The sequence below is a fragment of the Lissotriton helveticus genome, chromosome 8 (assembly GCF_964261635.1).
Source record: "Lissotriton helveticus chromosome 8, aLisHel1.1, whole genome shotgun sequence".
Classification (NCBI taxonomy): domain Eukaryota; kingdom Metazoa; phylum Chordata; class Amphibia; order Caudata; family Salamandridae; genus Lissotriton; species Lissotriton helveticus.
This window is the reverse complement of record NC_136069.1, coordinates 1,542,683,420-1,542,690,468: the sequence shown is the minus strand read 5'-3', so window position 1 is coordinate 1,542,690,468 and position 7,049 is coordinate 1,542,683,420. Positions and strand designations below refer to the sequence as shown.

General features: G+C 63.6%; 1 non-coding gene across 1 annotated transcript; it reads left to right on the top strand.

Annotated features, from left to right (window-relative positions):
• The first annotated feature begins 6,035 nt into the window (after nt 1-6,035).
• On the top strand, nt 6,036-6,118 carry TRNAL-AAG (transfer RNA leucine (anticodon AAG)). The gene has a single exon. It is a non-coding gene; the product is annotated as a tRNA-Leu (tRNA).
• The last annotated feature ends 931 nt before the right edge of the window (nt 6,119-7,049 follow it).

Below are 7,049 nucleotides of genomic sequence, written 5' to 3'. Positions count from 1 at the left end.
GGACGGGCTCCATGGGTCCCGGGCAGTCCTTCCCTGGGTGTCCGGCGCTCCCTTCTCCGGGCCGACGGCATGTCAAAGTGCCCAGGACGGGCTCCATGCGTCCCGGGCAGTCGTCCCCCGGGTCTCCAGGCCGACGGCATGTCAAAGTGCCCAGGACGGGCTCCATGCGTCCCGGGCAGTCGTCCCCCGGGTCTCCAGGCCGACGGCATGTCAAAATGTCCAGGACGGGCTCCATGCGTCCCAGGCAGTCGTCCCCCGGGTCTCCAGGCCGACGGCATGTCAAAGTGCCCAGGACGGGCTCCATGCGTCCCGGGCAGTCGTCCCCCGGGTCTCCAGGCCGACGGCATGTCAAAATGTCCAGGACGGGCTCCATGCGTCCCAGGCAGTCGTCCCCCGGGTCTCCAGGCCGACGGCATGTCAAAGTGCCCAGGACGGGCTCCATGCGTCCCGGGCAGTCGTCGTCCCGGGCGTCCGGGCCTGGGAGCTCCGGTGGTCCTCACCGTGCCTGAGGCCCAGCCGGGGTCCCCGAGCCCTGCCCGGCGTGGGCAGGCAGCAGCCCTACCACGAAGGCTCGGGGTGGGAAGCAGGGAGTCCTTTCGTTCCCGGCCACCTGGTTGCACCTTTCCCCTCGGCCATCTGGTCGCACGCAATGCTATCCAAAAGGGCGACCAGATGGCCAAACCTCCCTGGAAGTCCCTATGAGGTGCCATTTGCCTCCCCGATCCCAGCGAGGGCTCCAGGAGGTCGGGTACTTTTACATGACACGGACGGGCTCCACGGGCCCCGGGCGTCCGGGGCACCCTTCCCCGGGCCAGCGGCATGTCAGAGTGCCCAGGACGAGTTCCACGGGTCCCGGGCAGTCCTCCCCCCGGGTGTCCGGGGCTCCCTTCCCCGGGCCAAAGCATTTCAGAGTGCCCAGGACGGGCTCCACGGGTCCCGGACGTCCGGGGCTCCCTTCCCCAAGCCAAAACGGGGAGGCGAGCAGCGGCAGTCCCCGGGGAAGGAGCATCCCAAACGGCTGCCTCGGAGCGCCCCGACCACCCTCGCTGGCTGGAACAGCGAGGGCGACTGGGTACGGCACCCTCCGGGGCCGTCCGGGCGCTGGGTTGCCCCGGGGCATCTGGTCGCCTGGCTGCGCGACCAGATGGCCCTGTGGGCCGGGCGACCAGATGGCCCTGCGGGCCGGGCGACCAGATGGCCCTGCGGTCCGGGTGACCAGATGGCCCTGCGGGCTGGCGGCCGGGCTAACTCCAACTTTTGTCCTTCCCCAAAGTTCTGTAAGCCCCCACTACGTGGGGGCTTAATGAAAATGGGCTCCCCGGGCAGGCTGTCGGGGAGTGGACGTGGCCTGGGCTTAACCCTCCTTGGGCCCGGGTGCTGGGGACGGGGCTCCACCGGGGCCCGGGGAGGCTCTCCCCAGCCTGGCTAGGGTTCGGAAGGTGGGACCGGACCCGGGGCTTGAACTCCATCTGGCCAGGCCCCGAGGGTGCTGGAGCCCCCTGTCCCGCAGGCCACCAGTGGGTCCGTGCGCTGGGGACGGGGCTCCACCGGTTCCCGGGGAGGCTCTCCCCAGCCTGGCTAGGGTTCGGAAGGTGGGACCGGACCCGGGGCTTGAATTCCATCTGGCCAGGCCCCGAGGGTGCTGGAGCCCCCTGTCCCGCAGGCCACCAGTGGGTCCGTGCGCTGGGGACGGGGCTCCACCGGTTCCCGGGGAGGCTCTCCCCAGCCTGGCTAGGGTTCGGAAGGTGGGACCGGACCCGGGGCTTGAACTCCATCTGGCCAGGCCCCGAGGGTGCTGGTACCCCTCCGTCCAGCAATCCGGCCGGGGGTCCGGGGCGCCCGGGACGGAGGGTCCACCGGGGGCCCAGGGGAGGCTCTCCCCGGCCCGGCATAGGGTTTGGAAAGCCGGGACTGGGGCCGGGGACCGGGCCCGGGGCTTGAGCCCCGTCCGGCAGGGCCCAGTGGTGCGGGAATCCCCCCTCCGTCCTGCAAGCCGGCCGGGGGTCGGAGGTACCCGGGACGGAGGGTCCATCAGGGCCCGGGGAGGCCTGAAGCCCCGGAGCCCTGCAGCCCCAGAGACCTGCAGCTCTGCAGCCCCCGGAACCCTGCAGCCCCAGAGCCCTGCAGCTCCGGGGCAGGCAGATTGGCGTCCTTTTGGTCCCGGCCATCTGGTCGCCCTGGAAGTCATGATGAGGTGCCATTCGCCTCCCGAATCCCAGCGAGGGCTCCAGGAGGTCGGGTACTTTCGCGCCTTGGGTCCCCTCTGTCACCTTGTGTGCACAGATTGCAAGAAAGTCAGGTAATTTCCCTCCGGATTACTAGGGGGCAGGGTATGCCCGGACACCCCTCCAAGGCTGGTGGTTCTCTGCTAGGGGGACCAGATGGGCTATGCCTGGGTAACACCTCCCTAGGCCACCCGGGGCTTCCTTCCTCCAGGCCAACGGCTTGTCAAATTGCCCAGGACGGGCTCCATGGCTCTTGGGCAGTCGTCCCCCGGGTCTCCAGGCCGATGGCATGTCAAAGTGCCCAGGACGGGCTCCATGCGTCCCGGGCAGTCGTCCCCCGGATCTCCAGGCCGACGGCATGTCAAAGTGCCCAGGACGGGCTCCATGCGTCCCGGGCAGTCGTCCCCCGGGTCTCCAGGCCGACGGCATGTCAAAGTGCCCAGGACGGGCTCCATGCGTCCCGGGCAGTCGTCCCACGGGTCTCCGGGCCGACGGCATGTCAAAGTGCCCAGGACGGGCTCCATGCGTCCCGGGCATTCCTCCCCCCGGGCATCCGCCGCTCCCTTCCCTGGGCCGACGGCAGGTCAGATTGCCCAGGACGGGCTCCATGGGTCCCGGGCAGTCCTTCCCTGGGTGTCCGGCGCTCCCTTCTCCGGGCCGACGGCATGTCAAAGTGCCCAGGACGGGCTCCATGCGTCCCGGGCAGTCGTCCCCCGGGTCTCCAGGCCGACGGCATGTCAAAGTGCCCAGGACGGGCTCCATGCGTCCCGGGCAGTCGTCCCCCGGGTCTCCAGGCCGACGGCATGTCAAAATGTCCAGGACGGGCTCCATGCGTCCCAGGCAGTCGTCCCCCGGGTCTCCAGGCCGACGGCATGTCAAAGTGCCCAGGACGGGCTCCATGCGTCCCGGGCAGTCGTCCCCCGGGTCTCCAGGCCGACGGCATGTCAAAATGTCCAGGACGGGCTCCATGCGTCCCAGGCAGTCGTCCCCCGGGTCTCCAGGCCGACGGCATGTCAAAGTGCCCAGGACGGGCTCCATGCGTCCCGGGCAGTCGTCGTCCCGGGCGTCCGGGCCTGGGAGCTCCGGTGGTCCTCACCGTGCCTGAGGCCCAGCCGGGGTCCCCGAGCCCTGCCCGGCGTGGGCAGGCAGCAGCCCTACCACGAAGGCTCGGGGTGGGAAGCAGGGAGTCCTTTCGTTCCCGGCCACCTGGTTGCACCTTTCCCCTCGGCCATCTGGTCGCACGCAATGCTATCCAAAAGGGCGACCAGATGGCCAAACCTCCCTGGAAGTCCCTATGAGGTGCCATTTGCCTCCCCGATCCCAGCGAGGGCTCCAGGAGGTCGGGTACTTTTACGCCTTGGGTCCCCTCTGTCAACTCGTGTGCACAGATTACAAGAAAGGGGGGTAATTTTCCTCCGGATTACTAGGGGTAAGGGTATGCCCGGACACCCCTGCAAGGCTGGTGGTTCTCTGCCAGGGGGACCAGATGGGCTATGCCTGGGTAACAACACCCGGGGCTTCCCTCCTCCAGGCCAACGGCATGTCAAAGTGCCCAGGACGGGCTCCATGCGTCCCGGGCAGTCGTCCCCCGGGTCTCCAGGCCAACGGCATGAGCGAGTGCCCAGGTCGGGCTCCATGCGCCCCGGGCAGTCGTCCCCCGGGTCTCCAGGCCAACGGCATGAGCGAGTGCCCAGGTCGGGCTCCATGCTTCCCGGGCAGTCGTCCCCCGGGTCTCAAGGCCGATGGCATGTCAAAGTGCCCAGGATGGGCTCCATGCGTCCCGGGCATTCCTCCCCCCGGGCGTCCGTCGCTCCCTTCTCCGGGCCGACGGCAGGTCAGATTGCCCAGGACGGGCTCCATGGGTCCCGGGCATTCCTCCGCTGGGTGTCCGGCTCTCCCTTCCCCGGGCCAACGGCTTGTCAGAGTGCCCAGGATGGGCTCCACGGGCCCCGGACGTCCGGGGCTCCCTTCCCCGGGCCAACGGCATGCCAGAATGCCCAGGACGGGCTCCACGAGTCCCGGGCGTCCGGGGCTCCCTTCCCTGGGACAACGGCTTGTCAGAGTGCCCAGGACGGGCTCCACGGGTCCCGGGCATCTTGGGCTCCCTTCCCCGGGCCAACGGCATGCCAGAGTGCCCAGGACGGGCTCCACGAGTCCCCGGCGTCCGGGGCTCCCTTCCCCGGGACAACGGCTTGTCAGAGTGCCCAGGACGGGCTCCACGGGTCCCGGGCATCTGGGGCTCCCTTCCCCGTGCCAACGGCATGCCAGAGTGCCCAGGACGGGCTCCACGAGTCCCCGGCGTCCGGGGCTCCCTTCCCCGGGACACCGGCTTGTCAGAGTGCCCATGACGGGCTCCACGGGTCCCGGGTATCTGGGAATCCCTTCCCTGGGCCAACGGCATGCCGGAGTTCCCAGGACAGGCTCCACGGGTCCCGGGCGTCCGGGGCTCCCTTCCCCGGTCCGACGGCTTGTCAGAGTGCCCAGGACGGGCTCCACGGCTCCCGGGCGTCCAGGGTTCCCTTCCCCGGGTCAGCAGAAAGTCAGAGTGCCCAGGACGAGTTCCACGGGTCCCGGGCAGTCCTCCCCCGGGCGTCCGGGGCTCCCTTCCCCGGGCCGTCGGCAGGTCAGAGTGCCCAGGACGGGCTCCATGGGTCCCGGGCAGTCCTCCCCCCGGGCGTCCGGGGCTCCCTTCCCCGGGCAGACGGCAGGTCAGAGTGCCCAGGACGGGCTCCACGGGTCCCGGGCAGTCCTCCCCCCGGGCGTCCGGCGCTCCCTTCTCCAGGCCGATGGCAGGTCAGAGTGACCAGGACGGGCTCCACGGGTCCCGGGCAGTCCTCTCCCGGGCGTACGTGGTTGTCCGACAGATTCGGGCAGATGTGCTTTTACGAACCGGATCGGAATCGGCCCAAATAATAATAATAATAATAATCCACATTTGTAAGGCGCACAATCACCCGTAAGGGTCTCTAGGCGCTAGGGGCCGTTGGGAAGATTAAGCAAGCTATTGCCCAGAGTCAAATGGTGCTGGGCTAATCTGCGGCCGGTGCCGGGGATCGAACCCTGATCTCTGGGATGCTCGAGGGTTACTACGCGCTCTACAAAAACCTTAAATAAAAAAATCTCCAGATTCCGGAGTCAGCCGCCCTAGCCGCGGCGCCAGCTATTTCCCAGAGTCACCTGGTGCTGGGCTAATCTGCCGCCGGTGCCGGGGATCGAACCGTGATCTCCAGATTCCGGAGTCAGCCTCCCTAGCCGCGGCGCCAGCTATTTCCCAGAGTCACGTGGTGCTGGGCTAATCTGCGGCCGGTGCCGGGGATCGAACCCTGATCTCTGGGATGCTCGAGGGTTACTACGCGCTCTACAAAAACCTTAAATAAAAAAATCTCCAGATTCCGGAGTCAGCCGCCCTAGCCGCGGCGCCAGCTATTTCCCAGAGTCACCTGGTGCTGGGCTAATCTGCCGCCGGTGCCGGGGATCGAACCGTGATCCCCAGATGGGGATATCCCAAAAATCTGGCATGGATACGGCCCGCCAGGACTGGTTTGGGCACCCCTGGTCTAAGGCGCTGCGTTCAGGTCGAAGTCTCTTCTGGAGGCGTGGGTTCAAATCCCACTTCTGACAAACCTGTGTTTGATCTTCTTTTTTCTTGAGGGAGAAAATCAGATAATTTCCCTCACATGGGCTTATATGGTTGTCTTTTTGGAAAAGTGCAGTGAGTTTTTTTCTTGCTATAGCCACTTATGGCCTAAGATGTGTGTTTTTTTTGTTCACACTATCTTTCTCACTATGTAGATGGACAAGCAACATGTGGTCAGGATGGCCGAGTGGTCTAAGGCGCTGCGTTAAGGCCGCAGTCTCTCCTTGAGGCGTGGGTTCGAATCCCACTTCTGACAAAACTTTAAGTCCATTTTGTCACTGCGTTCCTTCAGAATCTCAGCTAAAAATTGGCAGTGCATATAATATCTGAATAAGTACCAAACTTCAGTTTCAACTGCAAATGAATTTGCCCAATTCTGTCTTCAAGCTCGTATAATATTCTTCTAGCACTAGTGGTGTTTTATGTCTTTTTTGGGGGGTGCCTAAAAAATCCCTTTTATTGAAGAAATGGCTTACATTCAGTCTTGTGATATTTTTGGTTTCCAATAAGTAGATTTTTAATTTTATGTAACCTCATTTTCTAATGATCCATTCAAGAGATGTTTCCACTATGAAATGAAGAGCAAGGGGAAAGAGCACAAATGATAGAGCCAGTGAGTGAGATGGGGTGTTGAGGAAGGAGAGAATGAAACAAAGACAGAGTGAGTGAACGGCAGGTAGGCATAGAAGAGGAGACTAGAAGTGAAGGTGACTTGCTTTTCCCTGCTCTTGACCTCCCACCCATCTCAAACCAATCACAAACATACCTTCTATGCAACGTTGGTATGCAGAACTTCACTCCTCAGCCAGTGAGGGTGAGTCCCAAGCCAGGGGCTAGAGAGCAAAAGAATGGATGTGCTCAGACGTTCCTTGCTAGGGACAGTTGATCTGAAACAAGGCCTGCTCTCTTGTTTCCAGCAAGGATCTAGAAATTCTGCATGAATGTGCAAGGCACATTGACAGCATAAATTTGCATAAACTGCCCCACCTTCTGCCTTCCTACTTCCTGAGCAGTAGTTGTTTGTGTATAAAGAGAGAGGTCGCAGGCAAGATAATTTTGTGAGTAGGATACAGAACACTAAATAGCTGGTGAGAGGTATAAGTTATTCTAAAAGCATAAAAACAGTACACCTGTGAAATGAAATGCTTTCATATGTGATCTTCTGTGTTTATTGTCCTGTGCAAAAA